General features: G+C 48.1%; 1 non-coding gene across 1 annotated transcript; it reads left to right on the top strand.

The window, feature by feature from the left end:
• Positions 1-16,345: 16,345 nt before the first annotated feature.
• Positions 16,346-16,452, top strand: LOC135269184 (U6 spliceosomal RNA). Its single transcript, XR_010337478.1, has one exon. It is a non-coding gene; the product is annotated as a U6 spliceosomal RNA (small nuclear RNA).
• The last annotated feature ends 3,035 nt before the right edge of the window (positions 16,453-19,487 follow it).

The following is a 19,487-nucleotide window of genomic DNA, read 5'->3' as shown; positions in this document are numbered from 1 at the left end:
GTTGTTTGAGACAGTCTTGCTCTGTTGTCCAGGCTGGAGCACGGTGGCACCGTCATAGCTCATTGCAGCCCTCATCTCCCAGATTCAAGCAATACTCCTGCCTCAGCCCCCTTAGTAGCTGGGATCATAGGTGTGGACCGCTAAGCCCGGGTAATATACATATATTTTAGTAGAGATCAGGTCTCGCTATGTTGCCCAGGCTGGTCTCAAACTTCTGGGCTAAAGTGATCCTCCTGCCTCAGACTCCCAAAGTGCTGGGCTTGTAGGTGTGAACCACCACACCTGGCCTATTCTGTCCTTTTTAATTGCTTTGTTTTTTGTTTTTTGTTTTTTCTAGAGACAGGTTTCACAATGTTGGTCAGGCTGGCCTTGAACTCCTGACTTCAGGTGATCCACCCGCCTCAGCCTCCCAAAGTGTTGGGATTACAGGCGTGAGCCACCGCGCCGGCCCCTTTTTAATTGTTTGCTTCTGTGTTGTCTCTGACTCTATAACCTCCATGAGGGCAGGAACCCTATCTCTTTCTGTCACCACTGAATTCTCAGGGCCTAGCACAGAGCCTGGTACAGGACAGATGCTTAATAAATACCTCCTGAATGAATGAATGATTCACAAATGAATGAATTTAGTGCTGAGGATACAAGACATATTAGATTACCCACCAAGCCAACCAAAGTACTTTGCATACCAGCAAAGCAAGGGTGTCAACAAAATGAGAAAGAGTTTAGGAATTTAAGCCTTGAATATTATTCTTTTCTATATGGATGATGTATTTTTTTCACAATATGAAACACTTTGTTGTTGCTGTTTTGTTTTCGAGACAGGGTTTCACTCTGTCACTCTGGCTAGAGTGCAGTGCTGCCATTTCCACTCACTCCGCCTCCCAGGCTCAAGCAATCCTCCAGCCTCAGCCTCCCCAGTAGCTGGGACTACAGGTGTGAGCCACAACAGCTGGCTAATTTTTTGTATTTTGTAGAGATAGGGTTTACCATATTGCCTAGACTGGTCTCAAACTCCTGGACCCAAGCAATCCACCCGCGTCTACTTCCCAAAGTATTGAAATTACAGGGATGAGCCACCACACCCAGAACAAAAATAATGTTTTTTTTTTTTTGAGACAGAATCTCACTCTGTTACCCAGGCTGGAGTGCAGTGGTGCAATCTCTGCTAACTGCCACCTCCGCCTCCCGGGTTCAAGCAATTCTCCTGCCTCAGGCTCCCGAGTAGCTGGGACTACAGGTGCCCACCATCATGCCCAGCTAATTTTAGTAGAGATGGTGTTTTACTATGTTGGCCAGACTGCTCTCAAACTTCTGAACTCAGGTAATCCACCTGCCTCGGCCTCCCAAAGTGCTGGGATTACAGGCATGAGCCACCGCGCCCAGTCAAAAATAATTTCAACAGTAAAAAAAGCTGGCAAAAAATATTGACTGAGATATTGACCATATATTACATTCTTCCTATTTCAGGTACTTTGCACAAACCAGCCCTATCAGAAATGTGCTTTGCTGTTTTTTTTCATGAAATGATAAAATGTCATGCACACACACACAATTTGATATTACCAATAAATCGATGTAGATATCAATCTCAGAACTTTATGGACTTCTTTTCACTTGGGTTGTTTTTAATTTTTGTTTTTGTTTTGAGACAGAGTCTTGCTCTGTTGCCTAGGCTGGAGTGCAGTGGTGCAGTGGCACGATCTCGGCTCACTGCAACCTCCACCTCCTGGGTTCCAGTGGTTCTCCTGCCTCAACCTCCTGAGTAGCTGGGATTATAGGCATGCACCATCATGCCCTACTATATATATATATATATATATATATATATATATATATATATATATATATATACTCTCTCTCTCTCTCTCTATATATATATATATACTCTCTCTCTCTCTCTCTCTATATATATATATATACTCTCTCTATATATATACATAGATAGATAGATTTTTTTTTTTTTTTTTTTTTTACTAGAGACAGGATTTCACCATGTTGACCAGGCTGGTCTCAAATACCTGACCTCAGGTGATCATTCTACCTCAGCCTCCCAAAGTGCTGGGATTACAGACATGAGCCACTGTGCCAGGCTGGGATGCAATGTTAAACAGTGGCCATGGATGATTTCCTAAGAAGGTGACATTTGAGCAAAGCCCTGAAGCAAGAGAGAGCAGAGCCCCGTAGCTATCTGGGAGAAGAGCATCCAAGGGAGTACGAAGAGCAAGTGCAAAGGCCCTGTGGCAGAATGGTGTTCAGACAGTTTGCAGAACAGGAAGGAGACAAGTATGTCTGGAGGAGAGTCATCAGGGAGGACAGCTGTGGGAGAGGGAGTCCAGGGAGAAAGAGGCCAGGCCACCCAGGCAAGGGCACTGGCTTTTGCTCAATAAAGTGGGAGCCATGAGAGGGCAGGGTCTTAAGGCAGAGGAGTGATGATCTGATTCAAGCTTAATGGGATCCCTCTGGCTATTTCCGTTCCTCAACTACACAGAGGAGCATGGCTATGATTCAAGCCAGAAACCATTTGTTGGGCTTCTGCAATGGAGAGCATGTTCTGCATCTGCACTGTCCAATACAGCGACCACTGGCCACGTGGGACTCTTTTTTTTTTTTTGAGATGGAGTACAATGGCTCAATCTTGGCTCACTGCAACCTCTGCCTCCCAGGTTCAAGTGATTCTCCTGCCTCAGCCTCCCGAGTAGCTAGGATTACAGGCACCCGCCACCATGCCCAGCTAATTTTTGTATTTTTAGTAGAGATAGTGTTTCACCAGGTTGGCCAGGCTGATCTCGAACTGCTGACCTCAAGTGATCCACCCGCCTCGGCCTCCCAAAGTGCTGGGATTACAGGCGTGAGCCACTGCGCCTGGCCTTTACATGGGACTGTTAAGCAACTGAAATATGACTGGCTGGGTGCAGTGGCTCACACCTGTAATTCCAACACTTTGGGAGGCTGAGGCAGGAGGATTGCTTGAACCCAGGAGTTCAAGACCAGCCTGGGCACCACAGTGAGACGCTGTCTCTACAAAAAACTAAAATATTTTTTTGGCTGAGGTGGGAGGATTGCTTGAGCCCAGAAGGTCAAGGCTGCAGTGAGCTGTGATTACAGCAGTGCACTCCAGCTTAGGTGATAGAGAGAGACGCTGTCTCTAAATAAATAAATAAATACAGCCTAGAGGGGCCTCATTCACAGGAACCCAGAGCTTAGTCTGAGAGGGGAGGAGCCAGAGGCCCTGGGAGCCTCCCTGATCTGCTAGACTTTAAAACAGCAGTGTTGGGAGAAAGTGCATGAGTCACGCCAACTGGCACCTGGGTGGGACCAGTGACTGGCTGGGTCCAAGGATTTACAAACAGATGAGCAAACAGCCTTCAGGAGCAGTGACTAACTCCATTATGAGAGCCGCTGCTGGGGCTGGAACTCAAGTTGCTGCTTTTCATGCCCATGGAACATCTGGTCTGGTATCTGTGGGGCAATTACAGTGATTCTGTCTGTCCGAGAAAGTGGCAAGGCCTGGCAGTTCAGAGCACAGTCTCGCCGGGTGCGGTGGCTCACGCCTGTAATCCCAGCACTGTGGCAGGCCAAGGTGGGCGGATCATGAGGTCAAGAGATTGAGACCATCCTGGCCAACATGGTGAAACCCTATTTCTACTAAAAGTACAAAAGATTAGCTGGGCGTGGTGGCACACACCTATAGTCCCAGCTACTCGGGAGGCTGAGGCAGGAGAATCGCTTGAACCCTGAAGTCGGAGGCCAAGATCATGCCACTGCACTCCAGCCTGGCAACAGAGAAAGGCTCTGTCTCAAAAAAAAAAAAAAAAAAAAAAGAGCACAGTCTCCAAAGCCACCATGCCTGGATTTGGACCCCGGCCTCACTAGCCACCTGCATAACCTGGCAAGTTTCTTGATCATTCCGTGCCTTGGTTTTCCTACCTGTAAAATGAGGACAGTGGTTCCTGCATTCTATACCTGTCCTGAGGATTAGGTGTCAATCACATGTAACATGCTTAGAACAGAGGTCAGCAGACCTTTCCTGTAAAGAGCCAGATGGTAAGAATTTACTATTTGCAATTACTCAGCTTTGTCCTTGTAGCAGAAAAGCAGCCACAGACAATCCACAAATGAATGGGCATGGCTGTGTTCTACTAAAGGTTTATTTACAAAAAAAATGACAGGCTGGATTTGGCCCAGGAGTTATTTGCAGATCCTTGGCTCAAAACAGTGCCTGAGGCCAGGCGCGGTGGCTCACACCTATAATCCCAGCACTTTGGAGACCAAGGTGGGTGGATCACCTGAGGTTAGGAGTTAGAGACCAGTCTAGCCAACATGGCAAAACCCCGCCTCTACTAAAAATACAAAAATTAGCTGGGCATGGTAGTGGGCACCTGTAATCCCAGCTACTACGGAGGCTGAGACAGGAGAATTGCTTGAACCGGGGAGGCGGCGGTTGCAGTGAGCCGAGATCATACCACTGCACTCCAGCCTGGGTGACAGAGAGAGACTCAACAGTGCCTGATATATTGTGCTATATACTTGTAGGCTTATGTATCAGTAAGTTAAATATGCATGAAGATTTTAATTTTGCAGCAGGTAGTCTTCCTGCTGTGGACCAAGCTAGGCCTTATATGATGTGCTCTTTCTCCTTGCTAAGGACCTCTTTAAGAAAGCATTCCAGGACCCAGAGCAGTGGCTCATGCCTGTAATCCCAGAACTTTGGGAGGCCGAGGCAGGCAGATCACCTGAGATCAGGAGTTCGAGATTAGCCTGACCAAAGTGGTAAAACTCTCTGTACTAAAAATACAAAAATTAGCCAGGCATGGTGGTGGGCACCTGTAATCCCAGCTACTGGGGAAGCTGAGGCACAGGAATTACTTGAACCCAGAAGGCAGAGGTTGCAGTGAGCCGAGACCGCACCATTGCACTTCAGTCTGGGCGACAGAGAGAGACTCCATCGCAAAAAAAGTACAATAAAAAGGAGTCACCTCCCCTGAGAGGCCTCTGGACCACTCCGTCTGATCAGGCCACTCTTCCTTCTGTATCTTATCATCCTGTTCATTTCCGTCCCAGTAGTTAAGGCTACCTCCGATTATCCTATTTGTCTCTTTACTGTTTAATGCGTCTCCCTTGACTAGAAGCTCCATGAAAGCAGAGACCGCACCTGTCTCCTTCAGGGCTAGACCCCCAGGGCCTGGTACATGGTGACCTTCAGGTCCCATTTTCCTCCCTTCCTCCTCCTCCAAGGGTAGGGTCAGTGCCTCAGAAGGTCTAGGCGCCCCGGACCCAAACAATGCTCTTTTAAAAGGAAACCAGATTGCGACAAAGGTCAGAGCCTGAAAAGTTATTTCCCCTTTTTATCCCTCTAAATTCTTCACTTCCTGAAAAAAACAAACAAAAAAAGCCACTGAGGGCCCTTGGACTTAATCCAGGCCTAAGTTGCTGGGCAGAGAGGTCAGTCTTGCCCAGACATGGGAAAATAATAACTCAAGTCAGACGGGTGGGTCACCAGAGAACGAATCCAGCCTGCAAATGGCCTGTGCAATCTTTAGCTATGTCCAGACCTGCCACCCTCTGGTGATGCCTTTAAAGGTGATGAATGACCTGGATGAATGGGCTTAGAAGATAAGAGGGGAAAAAAAAATCACAGGTCAAATGGTTATTTGTTTTCAAGTTTAATTCCGTCTACTGGACTGAAAGGCATCCAAAGAACAGTTGTTCAACTACATAAATTCCTTTTTTTTTTTTTTTTTGAGACAGAGGCTCGCTCTGTCACCCAGGCTGGAGTACAATAGCATGATCTTGGGATCTCGGCTCACTGCAACCTCTACCACTTGGGTTCAAGCCATTCTCCTGCCTCAGCCTCCTGAGTAGCTGGGACTACAGGCATGTGCCACCATGCCTGACTAATTTTTGTATTGTAGTAGACGGGGTTTCACAATGTTGACCAGGCTGGTCTTGAGCTCCTGACCTCAGGGGATCTGCCCACCTCAGCGTCCCAGAGTTCTAGTATTACAGGCGTGAACCACCGCGCCCGGCCAATTACATAAATTCCTAACAATGTATCTCCAGAAAGTATAGGCACAACAGCACATGCAGTCATGCCTGTAATCACAGCGCTCTGGGAGGCCAAGGCAGGAAGATCCCTTGAGCCCAGGAGTTTGAGACCAGCCTGGGAAACATACCAAGACACCGTCTCTACAAAATATACAAAAATTGGCTTGGGTATGGTGGCTAAGGCCTGTAGTCCCAGCACTCTGGGAGGCCAAGGCAGGAGGATCAATTGAGCTCAGGAGTTTGAGATCAGCCTGAACAACATAACGAGACCCAGTCTCTACTAAAAATCAAGAAAAATAGCCAGGCGTGGTTGCATGCACCTGCAGTCCCAGCAGTTTGGGAGGCCGAGGCGGGCAGATCACCTGAAGTCAGGAGTTAAGAGACCAGCCTGGCCAACATGGTGAAATCTCATCTCTACTAAAAATACAAAAATTAGCTGGGCATGGTGGTGGGCACCTGTAATCCCAGCTACTCGGGAGGCTGAGGCAGGAGAATGGATTGAACCCAGGAGGCGGAAGTTGCAGTGAGCTGAGATCGCACCACTGCAGTCCAGGTTGGGCAACAGAACAAGACTCCACCTCCAAAAAACAAAACAAAACAAAACAAAAAAGAAAGAAAAGAAAATTAAGCAGGCATGGTTATATGCGCCTGTAGTCCCATCACTTTGGGAAGCCAAGTCAGGAGAATCAATCAAGGCCATGAGTTTGAGACTGCAGTGAGCCATGATCATGCCACCTCATTCCAGCTTTAGGCGACAGAAGGAGACCCTGTCTCTAAAACAAACAAAAGCCTGGTATGGTGGCTCCCGCCTGTAATCTGAACACTGGGAGGTAGAGGCGGGCAGATCACGAGGTCAGGAGATTGATACCATCCTGGCCAGCATGGTAAAACTCCATCTCTACGAAAAATATAAAAATTAGCTGGGCATGGTGGTATGTGCCTATAATCCCAGCTACTCAGGAGGCTGAGGCAAGAGAATGGCTTGCACCTGGGAGACAGAGGTTGCAGTGAGCAGAGATTAAGCCACTGCACTCCAGCCTGGCAACAGAGCAAGACTACAACTCAAAAAAAAAAAAAAAAAAAAATTAGGGTCCAGTTCCACCACACGAGCAGCCCTGGGGGCTGTTGAGTTTCGCTCCTACCATTACAAGTAGCCCCTGCTCCAGACCAAGTCCCACCCTCTGGCTGTCAGTGTCAGTCCAAACACAGCCACATCCAGGCCCTTCTGGGTTTCTTCCCTGAGTGCCCCTTGAGGAGGCTGGAGGAGAGGCCAGTGGCCTCGCGGCCGTCATACAGGGTTGATGCCATCTTGCCCAGCCACCACTTCACAGTGATCTAGAGATCTTGGCTGAGGCTCTTCTGTGCTCCTCCCTGAACAACAGGGTAAGTTTGTCTGTTTCTCAAAAAAGTTAGCCATGATCATGCCACTGCATTCCAGCTTTAGGCAACAGAAGAATTTACCATAGGATTCAGCCATTCCATTCCTAGGCATATGTCCAAAAGAACTGAAAATAGATGTTCAAACAACTTGTACAGAAGTGTTCACAGCGGCACTAGTCACAGTAGTTCAAAAGGTGAAAACAACTCAAATGTCCGTCAGCGGGGAAAACGGATCAACAGGATGCGGTCTGGCCACACGATGCAGTACTATTCAGCTGCGCCTAAGCAGGAATGGAGCTGTGGCACCTGCTTTAATGCAGATGAACCTTGAACACATTACACTAAGTGAAAGAAGCCGGTCACCAGCCAGGCACACTGGCTCAGGCCTGTAATCCCAGCAATTTGGGAAGCCAAGGCAGGCGGATCACCTGAGGTCAAGAGTTCGAGACCAATGTGGCCAACATGGTGAAACCCACCTCTCTACTAAAAATACAAAAATTACCGGGCATGGTGGCACGTGCCTGTAATCCCAGCTACTTGGGAGGCTGAGGCAGGAGAATTGCTTGAATCTGGGAGGCGGAGGTTGCAGTGAACTGAGGTCGCACCACTGCACTCCAGCCTGGGTGACAGGGCGAGACTCTACCTCAAAAAATAAAATAAAATAACTAAGTGATTATTATTGTTCTAAGCCACTAAGTTTTGAAGTAATTTGAAACAATACAAACACCTAATATTATTATTATTATGTAGCCTTTTTTTTTTTTTTGAGACAGGTCTTGCTCTTTCACACAGGCTGGAGTGCAATGGCACGATCTCGGCTCACTGCGACCTCCGCCTCTCGTGTTCAAGCGATACTTGTGCCGCAGCCTCCCAAGTAGCTGGGATTACAGGTGTGCACCACCAAGCCTGGCTAATTTTTGTATTTTTAATAGAGACAGAGTTTCACCATGTTGGCCAGGCTGGTCTCAAATTCCTGGCTTCAAGTGATCCACCATCGGCCTCCCAAAGGGCTGGGATTACAGGCCTAAGCCACCATGCCCGGTGGTAATATTAGGACTTACTATGTTTTTTATATAAATAAACTCACCTAATTCTTATAATGATCCCCTAAAGTAGATCCTATTATTATCTCTATTTACTACACAAGGACTGAGGGGCCAAACACTTGATTGCCTTGGCCAAAGTCAAAACTCGTAAATGAGGGAAAGAGAATTTGCACCCGAGACTCCAGAGTCTACATTTATAACCAATATATGTGGCATCTGCTGTACGCTGTGAGCCATTCTAGGTTCTAGGGAAACAAGGCGAAATCCCTGTTTTCCAAGGCATCCTCATTCCAGAAAAGACTGCTACTAGCTGGGCACGGTAGCTCACGCCTGTAATTCCAGCACTTTTGGAGGCCGAGGAGAGCAGATCACGATGTCAGGAGTTCGAGACCAGCCTGGCCAATACAGTGAAACCCCGACTCTACTAAAAACACAAAAAATTAGCAGGGCATAGTGGCACGCGCCTGTAGTCCCAGCTACTGGGGAGGCTGAGGCAGGAGAATCACTTGAACCCAGGATACAGAGGTTGTGGTGAGCCAAGATTGCACCACTGCACTCTAGCCTGGAGACTCCGTCTAAAAAAAAATAAAAATAAAAAAATAAAATGACTGCTACTAAACAAGGAAAGAACCAAAGCAGATGACTTCAGATGGTGGTAAGAGCTTGCAAAGAATAAGCAAGGTCAGAGGAACAGAGATGGGGGCACTCCCTTACACAACACAGCCCCAGAGCTGTGCCTCTCTGACATGGCATTTGAGCAGAAACCCAACAGAAGGAAGAGGATGCCCTATTAAGAATGAAAAGGAGGGCTGGGCGTGGTGGCTCATGCTGTAATCCCAACACTTTGGGAAGCCAAGGCAGGCAGATCAACTGAGGTTGGGAGTTCAAGACCCACCTGATCAACATGGAGAAACCCCATCTCTACTAAAAATACAAAATTAGCCGGCCATGGTGGCGCATGCCTGTAATCCCAGCTACTCGGGAGGCTAAAGTAGGAGAATCACTTGAACCTGGGAGGCGGAGGTTGCAGCGAGCTGAGGTCGCACCCTTGCACTCCAGCCTGGGCAACAAGAATGAAAAACTCCATCTCTAAAAACAAAAAAAAGAATAAATGAAACGAACCAAGAGGAGTCCAGACGAAGAGAACAGCAGATGCAAAGGCCCTGAGGCAGAAACAATCTCGGTATGCTTGAAGAATAGGAAGGCAGCCAGTGCAGCTGGGGCGGGATGGATTAAGGGAAGGTCAAGCTGATGAGGGCTTGGAAAGAGGGGCTAGGGTTGAATCTCCAGACCCTTTTGGTTGCCATGGAAGAGCCTGGAGTTTATTCTCAGAGCAATGAGAAGCCACTGGAAAGTTGCTTTTTGTTTTGAGACAGAGTCTAGCTCTGTCGCTCAGGCTAGAGTGCAGTGGTTCGATCTCATCTCACTGTAACCTCTGCCTCCTGAGTTCAAGCAATTCTCCTGCCTCAGGCTCCCAAGTAGCTGGAATTACAGGCACATGCCACCACACCCACCTAATTTTTGTATTTTGTTGGCCAGGCTGGTCTCAAACTCCTGACCTCAGGTGATCCTCCCGCCTCAAAAAAAAAAAAGAAAAAGAAAAAGAAAAAAAAAGACTGCTACTAAACAAGGAAACAACCAAAGCAGATGACTTCAGATGGTGGTAAGAGCTTGCAAAGAATAAACTAATCCCAGCACTATCCTATTCCCATTTTACTGCTGTCTCCCAAAGTGCTGGGATTACAGGCTTGAGTCACCATGCCTGATCACACTTCTCATTCTTTAAACCAGACCTCTTTGTCACCTCCCCCATCACCCGCCCCACCCCAGGGTCTGTCCTATAACAACATACAACAGGTCACGATTTAGAAAGTGCTACAAAGTTACCAACACAGTCCATTCTCAGCCTCCCACCAATGTTGGTGGGTACAAGGTCAAAAAAAAAAAAATCTCATCTATCAGATGGGTGCAGTGGCTCACGCCTGTAATCCTAGCACTTTGGGAGGCCAAAGAGGGCATATCACCTGAGGTCAGGAGTTCGAGACCAGCATGGCCAACATGGTGAAACTCCATCTCCACTAAAAATACAAAAAATTAGCCAGTTTTGTGGTGGGTGCCTGTGGTCCCAGCTACCCGGGAGGCTGAAGCAGGAGAATCGCTTGACCCCGGGAGGCGGAGGTTGCAGTCAGCCGAGATCGCAGCCACTGCACTCCAGCCTGGGCAACAAGAGCGAAACTCCGTCTCAAAAAATAAAAACAAAAATAAAAATTCAGCTATCTAAGGGGCATAGGAGACTTTTTAGTTAGAGGGGCCAATTACATTCCTCCTTTAAAAATGCCAAATATCCCCTTAAACACTTAACAAAGATTCAAGAAAGATGAATGTCACACTCTTTAGATGGGAAATGAGGAACTTGACATCTTCAATGTAATGGATTCCATTAAAATAAGATGACGATCAATAGAAACCAACTAGAAGAATACCTGGCTAGCTATTATTGAAAGGCTGAAATGCAGCTGGCACCAGCAGTATTCATACTGAGCTAGAAAATAATTTGCGTTGAACCCAGACCAACTTTTGTTTTCTGGTTTGGGTCTCTTCTAAGTTTTTTCTTCTAGGTATTGGGAACAATCCAATTTGAAGGGCGCATGCCCAAATCTACACCCATGTTTTATTCTACAGCCTTGGTTTCATTAAATCTCTATTCTAAAATTGAAAAAGAGAAAACGTTACAGATAAAACTTTACAGCAGGGTCTTGTGTTTTGTTCAGTATGAGATTCGTAAGCTCCAAATGCTACAAGGAAGCCTGCCTGAGTGCTGGCAGCTTGTCTATCTTGACTGGGCAACCGCTGTACACACTTGTGTAGAAATCCATGGAGCTGTATACTTTACTGTAAATTCTACCCAATACAAAAGATTATCATGCTTGGCTGGCTGCCATTTATGATGTCTGTCTATCCACAATGCCACGTACTGCTAGACACAGCACACGGTTCTCAGCTAATCCCAGCACCATCTTACTCCCATTTTACTGCTAGAGCAGAGGCTCAGAGAAGGCAAGCCACTTACCAAAGGTCCCACAGCAATAAACGGACAAGGCAGAATTCGGTTTCAAGTTGTTCTAACTGTATATATGTGAAGCCTGAAATGCCTGCGAGGCAGGCACCTCACAGCAGAATGTTAGGCGTGGAGGGGTACCCGCAATCGTTTCATTTAACAGATGAGGCTGTTGAAAGACTGTCCCGGGGCCTCTCGGTCAACTTGAAGACAAACCCACCACGGTCCGGACTACCTTTCCAGCTCTCCTTTTGGCCCCGCTGGCTCCCTCTGGATTGGGTGAGGACGCGTTGGAGGAGAAAGCCGGATAAGGAAGACCCCCGCTTCCCACCTGCTGCTCCCTAGAGCCGGGAGCACACAGCGCCGGGGGTGGGAGGGGACAGCCGCCGGGCCGAGCCTCCAGGACCCGGCTCCCTCCGTGCGCCCTCGGACCCCAGGGGCACCGTCCCCGCGCGCGCTCCCCGCCGCCCTACCTGGGTGGACCGCTGGCTGCCGGCTGGGCCTGCCGGGCGGGAGCGCACTGGCGCTGGACTCGCTCATGGCTGCGCCCCGCGCTCCTCAGAGGCCGCAGGGGATCCGCTCCCGCCGCCGCCGCCGCGTCCCCGACCTTCCCTCGCGGAGCCGGGATTCCAGGTTCCGGCGCTGACATCACAGAGGCCGGGGCGGGGCGCCGAAGCTGCCCTTCCCACGCCCGCCGCCCGCTGGACCCCGCGAGGAGCCGAGCTCAGGGACCCAGAGAGGGGCTGCGGCACCCGGAGATCCCGCAAGGCTCCATCCAGCGGCGGCAACAAGCAGCGACCTCCCGGCTGTCTCGCTGCGCTTGAAAAATAACCGTAGCACGGGCGCACTGGGAGCGCAGTCCCCACCAGTACCCGGTACACACACGTAACAAGCATGCATATGGACCCCCGGCATCTAAAATCTAATCTAATCTAATAAAGAAATAAATACCAAAAATAACCGGCTGGGCGCCATGGCCCACGCCTGTAATCCCCGCATTTTGGGAGGCCGAGGCCGGAGGATCGCGTGAACTCACAAGTTTGAGACCAGCCTGGCCAACACAGTGAGACTCTCATCTCTAAAATAAACAAATTAAAAAGTAAACACAAAAAAAACCTCAAGATTCCAAGTAAGTGCATCTAGTAAGTTATCATTTGGGAACAAAAAGGAAAACAAACCAAAAAATATATATTTGTGCATGTTTGTAAATGCCTAAGCTATCTCCCTAGAGGATGCAAGAAACTGGCTACCTGTGGTAACCCTGAGTGGGGAACTAGGGGGCCAAGTGAAGGGACACTGTGACTACACGCAGTGTTTGTCTTTTACGTTTTGCACTGTATCCTCTTTTCATCTTTACCTCTGTTCGCGTGCACCTTAAAAACATAAAATTGCCGGAAGCTGGATGCAGTGGCTCACGCCTGTAATCCCAGCGCTTTAGGAGGCTGAGGTGGGAGGATGGCTTGAGCCCAGGCGTTGGAAACCAGCCTGGGCAACATAGTGAGACCCCATCTCTACAAAAAAATTTAAAAATTACCTGAACGTGGTGGTGCACGCCAGTAGTTTGAGCCACTCAGATCCCGGTACGCAAGTTAAAACATATTAAAAATATGGAAATCTGAATAAAATAGGGACTTCAGTTAATAGTCATGTATGAATCTTGGTTCGTTAATTGTGAGAAATGTACCATATTGATAGAGTATGCTAATAGTAGGGGAAACTGGGTATGGGCCACTTGAAAACCATCTTATCTACAAAGCTTTTCTGTAGATCTAAAACTATTCTGAAACAGAAAATTATGTGTGTGGGTAAGTCATTTCCTGGTTCAAAATAAAAGCTTTTATTTGTTTGTTTATTTTGAGACAGAGTCTCGCTCTGTCACCCAGGCTGGAGTGCAGTGGCACAATCTCAGCTCACTACAACCTCTGCCTCCCAGGTTCAAGCAATTCTCCTGTCTCAGCCTCCCCAGTAGCTGGGATTACAGGCACCCGCCACCACGCCGGCTAATTTTTGTATTTATAGTAGAGATGGGGTTTTGCCATATTGGGCAGTCTGGTCTCAAACTCTTGACCTCAAGCGATCCACCTATCTCGGCCTCCCAAAGTGCTAGGATGACTGGCATGAGCCACCACGCCCAGCTGATAAAAGCTATTTTTATTGTGGTTAAGGGTAAGGTCACTGGATGGGAGCCTGGCTTCTGATTATTTCCTATGTGAGCTGGTCCATGTGCTACAAACTTTTCTGAGCCTGTTTTTTCATCTGTAAAATGTGTAAATCAGACTAGAGCTTGGGTCCAAGGGCCATGGCAAGAAAAATTGTCTAGAGGCAGCCTAAATTTCCGTTAGTGGAAGACGGGTTAAATAAACTTTGACATATCCGTCCAGCAATTGCATAGCTCTATATGGAGATATATATAAAATTACATTTATAGAAGGTATACTATTAAGTGAAAAAGCAAGGTGGAGGCTGGGCGTGGTGGCTCATGCCTATAACCCCAACATTTTGGGAGGCTGAGGCAGGACTCACTTGAGTCCAGGAGTTTAAGACCAGCCTGGGCAACATAGCAAGATCTCCATCTCTACAAAAATAAAAATTATCCAGGTGTGGTAGCACACATCTGTAGTCCTGGCTACTAAGGAGGCTAAGGCAGGAGGATTGCTTGAGCCCAGAAGTTCCAGGTTATAGTAAGTCATGCTCATGACACTGCCCTCCAGCACGGGTGACAGAGTGAGACACCATCTCAAAAAAAAAAAAAGAAAGAAAAGAGCCAGTCACGGTGGTTCATGCCTGTAATCCCAGCACTTTGGGAGGCCAAGGTGGGAGGATCATGAGGTCAAGAGATCAAGACCATCCTGGCCAACATGGTGAAACCCTGTTTCTACTAAAAATAAAAAATAAAAAAATTAGTCAGATGTGGTAGCGTGAGCCTGTAGTCCCAGCCATTAGGGAGGCCGAGGCAGGAGAATTGCTTGAACCCAGAAAGCAGAGCTTGCAATCAGCCGCGATCGTGCCACTGCACTCCAGCCTGGGCAACAGAGCAAGACTTCATCCTAGTCAGGTTCAGTGGCTCACGCCTGTAATCCCAGCACTTTGGGAAGCTGAGGCAGGTGGATCACCTGAGGTCATGAGTTCGAAACCAGCCTGGCCAACATGGTGAAAACCTGTCTCTACTTTAAAAATACAAAAGTTAGCTGGGCATGGTGGTGGGTGCCTGTAATCCCAGCTACTCAGGAGGCTGAGGCAGGAGAATCACTTGAACCCAGGAGGTGGAGGTTGCAGTGAGCCGAAATCGCGCCATTGCACTCCAACCTGAGTGACAAGAGCAAGACTCCATCTAAAAACAAACAAACAAACAAACAAAAAACATAAGAATATGTATGTATTGGCCGGGCATGGTGGCTCACGCCTGTAATCCAAGCACTTTGAAGGCCAAGACGGGCAGATCACCTGAGGTCAGGAGTTCAAGACCAGCCTGACCAACATGGTGGAAAAAAAAAAAAGAATATATATGTATCTGTGTTTGTAAATGCACCATACATCTCAGGAAAAGGCCACAGGAATTTTTACTAATTACCCCTTTTTTCACTCCATCCACATATTACTGATACATACTAAATGTTAAAAAATGATCTTTAAGTCTGTGGCACAGAGGAAATGTCAGGAAATGATGGCTATTTCTACTGAGAGACAAGTCCTTCTTCTTCCCTTCCCTCCTGGAGACCACCTCCCAGCCCACACTCCCTGTCTGCCGATCTGGACATGGATGAATGGAACCAAGTTGTTGCACATATGGAAGATGGAATGGGATGGAGGCGAGTGGTGACTGTGCAGTGACCCTAGAGAGAAGACCCAGCACTTCTTGCTGGCCTCACCTGGCACCTGGCCTTGGCCCTGGCTTGGGTCTGCATCCTGAGCCAGGAAGGCCTCAGTTATTTCTCCAGGAGCAGAAGAATGAGCCAGTCTCCTGCAGGAGACTCCCTGCTCCCAGGAGACAAAAATTTTACAGGAATAGAAATAGGATAGTTCTTTTTTTTTTTTTTCAAGACGGGGTTTCACCATGTTGGTTAGGCTGGTCTTGAACTCCTGACCTCAGATGATCCTCCCGCCTTGGCCTCCAAAGTGCTTGGATTACAAGCATGAGCTACCATGCCCAGCCGAAATAGGATAGTTCTTTGGGAAGCAACAGTCACTAAAATCTCTTGTTAGAAAGAATAGAAGAAGAAGAAGGCAGACAGATGAACACAAATTCAGTCAGAAAGATGGTGAGTAGGACAGAAAGCTGGGCAGAGATGCCCATTCACCTGCCGCTTTAGTTCAAGAGGAGACACACAAGTGTCGCCACAGCGCCCCCTTTCGCCCCTCTCAATCCCAGCACTTTATTTTTACTGCTGCTTCTGTCTCTCACACTAGAATGTAAGCTTGGTGAGGGGGAAAAACACCACCTATCACTTACTGACAACTTACTCTGAGCCAAAGGCTTATCATGCGCTCCTTCATTTAACCTTCATCCTCTCTAAGAGATCAGCAGGAACCTTCAACTCCTGTTGAAGAAATGGAGAAAAGGACAGTGGCTCCAGGGGAAAGTGGAATCTCTCCTCTTTGCTCCTTCCCTCCAGCGGCTCACCTTACCCAGCACCACCGCCTCTGCCAAGGCAAGGTGTCGGCCTCCTGACTGTCTCCCTGCCTCGTGCAAGTCATGCACCAGCACTCAGAGCAAACCTCTCAGAAAAGGAGATCTAGGCACATGTTCTCAAGACCTCCTGAGGGCTTGGTCACGGGCCATTGTCACTCGTATTTTTTTAGGAAATTATATTAATGAGTGCTCGTTTCGGCAGCACATATGCTAAAATTGGAACAATTCAGACAAGATTAGCATGGCCCCTGCGCAAGGATGACACACAAATTCATAAAGCGTTCCATAATTTTTTTAAAAAATTATATTAATGGGCCAGGTGCAGTGGCTCCCACCTGTAATTCCAGCACTTTGGGAGGCCAAGGCAGATGGATCACTTAAGGTCACGAGTTCGAGACTAGCCTGGCCAACTTGGTGAAACCCTGTCTCTACTAAAAATACAGAATGAGGTGGGTGTGGTGGCAGGCGCCTGTAATCCCAGCTTCTTGGGAGGCTGAGGCAGGAGAATCACTTAAACCCATGAGGTGGAGGTTGCAGTGAGCCTATATCATATCTCTGTACTCCAGCCTGGGTGACAGAGCAAGACTCCATCTCAAATAAAAACAAACAAAAAAACTCCTGGCCCCATCTTTAGCTTTAATGCAGGTTGTCCTGATACAAACAGGGACCGTGGGCACCCTGAATCTTTTTCCCTTCCTCCCACACCCACCTACTGTCGTTCCACACATTGTCTACAACAGAAATGCTTTGCAAACTGTAAACTTCTAAATAAATGTTAATGCCGTAGCTGTGGCTATTTAAGACTTATAATTGCGGGATTGTTGCCAGGTGCAGTGGCTCACACCTGTAATCCCAGCACTTTGGGAGGCTGAGGCGGGCAGATCATGAGGTCAGGAGATCAAGACCATCCTGGCTAACTCAGTGAAACCCTATCTTTACTAAAAATACAAAAAATTAGCCTAGTGCGGTGGCACATGCCTGTGGTCTAAGCTACTCAGGAGGCTGAGGCAGGAGAATCACTTGAACCCGGAAGGCAGAGGTTGCAGTGAGCCGAGATTGTACCACTGTACTCCAGCCTGAGCAACTCCATCTCAAAAAGAAAAAAAGATTATGGGTTGCAAAATGTACCAAAGGAGAGGGCATTGCACACACCAAAGGAAACAATCGGCTCCTCTCACACTTCGGACGCCAAATATGTGTGTGGGTTTTTTCCTCACACCAACTGTATTAGTCCATTCTCACCTTGCTATAAAGAAATACCTGGGTAATTTATAAAGGAAACAGGTTTCATTGTCTCACGATGCTGCAAGTTGTACAGGAACCATGGCTTGGGAAGCCTCAGGAAACTTACGATCATTGTAGAAGGCAAGCAGGGAATGAGGCGTATCACATCAGAGCAGGAGGAGGAGGCAGAGAATGGGGAGCTGCCACACACTGGCTCACACCTGTAATCCCAGCACTTTGGGAGGCTGAGGTGGGAGGATCGCCTGAAGGCAGGAGTTCAAGACTAGCCTGGCCAATATGGTGAAACCCTATCTCTACTAAAAATACAAAAATTAGCACACCTGTCATCCCAGCTACTCAGGAGGCTGAGGCATGAGACTCACTTGAACCTGGGAGGCGGAGGTTGCAGTGAGCCTAGATTGCACCACTGCACTCCAGCCTGGGCGACAGAGTGAGACTCCAACTAAAGAAAAAAAAAACCTCCTGAGAATTCTATCGTGAGAACAGCACCAAAGGGGGAAATCCACCTCCACCTCCACCTCGGCCTCCGTGGTCCATTCACCTCCCACCAGGCCCCACCCCCAACACTGGGAATTGCAATTCGATGTGAGATTCGGGTGGGGACGTAGCTCCAAACCATTTCACCGACCAGTCTTTCAATTCTCCTGACACCAGCCGGGCGTCCTAGGATTCAATTCAATTCCAACACTACCTACCCGGAGTAGATAAAAGGCTCGGTCCCACAGATTGCCCTCCCTTTGGATGCCAGTTGCAAAGCCTAGGCCTCCAGTGCTCCTGACTGATGTGGCTACAGATTGGGGGTTCCCGTGACCCTCTCTTCAGTTCCGATACTTTGCTTTAAAATCTCACAGAACTCAGGGAATCACTTGAATTACATTTACTGGTTTGTTATGAAGGGTACAAATGAACAGCAGGAGGAAGAGAGGCATAGGCCAAGGTATGGGGAAGGCGCGTGGACCTTTCATGGCCTCTCTAGGCCCCCCCTCAAAGCACCTCCACATGTTCACTAATCCAGGAGCTCTTGAAACTGTTTAGAGATTTTATGGACGTTCCGTTATGTAGGCACAATTGGCTAAATTCACTGGCCATTGGTGATTAAACTCATCTTCCAGCCTGTCTCGCCTCTCCAGGGATCGGGGTGGGGCTAAAAATTCCAACCATCAGCCGGGCATGGCTCATGCCTGTAATCTCAGCACTTTGGGTGGATCACGAGATCAGGTGTTCAAGATCAGCCTGGCCAATGTGGTGAAATCCTGCCTCTATTAATAATACCAAAATTAGCCGGGCGTGGTGGTAGGCGCCTGTGATCCCAGCTACTCGGAAAGCTAAGGCAGGAGAATCGCTTGAACCCAGGAGGCAGAGGTGGCCATAAGCCACTGCACTCCAGCCTGGGTGACAGAGTGAGACGCTGTAAAAAATAAAAAAACAAAACACACACACACACACACACACACACAAGAAAAACACTGAAAAAAGACTAAACATAACAAAAGATGCTCTTATCACCCCATCACTCAGGAAATTACAAGGGTTTTAGGAGCTATGTGCCAGGAACCAAGGACAGAGACCAAATATATATATTTTAAATTATGTCACATGTACCAACAGATGCATACACACCATTTTAGTTCATTTATAGTAAAAACAATTAGGCCAGGAGTGGTGGCTCACGCCTGTAATCCCAGCACTTTGGGAGGCCGAGGTGGGCAGATCACGAGGTCAAGAGATAGAGACCATCCTGGTCAACATGGTGAAATCCCCATCTCTACTAAAAAATACAAAAATTAGCTGGGCGTGGTGGCGTGTACCTGTAGTTCCAGCTACTTGGGAGGCTGAGGCGGGAGAATTGCTTGAACCCGGGAGGTGGAGGTGCAGGGAGCGAGATTGCGTCACTGCACTCCAGCCTGGCACCTGGTGACAGAAATAATTAGCTGATGTTTTTTTTTTTTTTTTTTTGAGACAGAGTCTTGCTCTGTTGCTGGGGCTGGAGTGCCGTGGCACAATCTCGGCTGACTGCAACCTCTGCCTCCTGGGTTCAAGTGATTTACCTGCCTCAGCGTCCCAAGTAGCTGGGACTACAGGC

This window comes from Aotus nancymaae, unplaced genomic scaffold (assembly GCF_030222135.1).
Source record: "Aotus nancymaae isolate 86718 unplaced genomic scaffold, 86718_ANA_hifiasm-v0.15.2.pri h1tg000049l, whole genome shotgun sequence".
In the NCBI taxonomy this organism is placed as follows: Eukaryota; Metazoa; Chordata; class Mammalia; order Primates; family Aotidae; genus Aotus; species Aotus nancymaae.
This window is presented reverse-complemented; position numbering and strand designations above follow the sequence as displayed.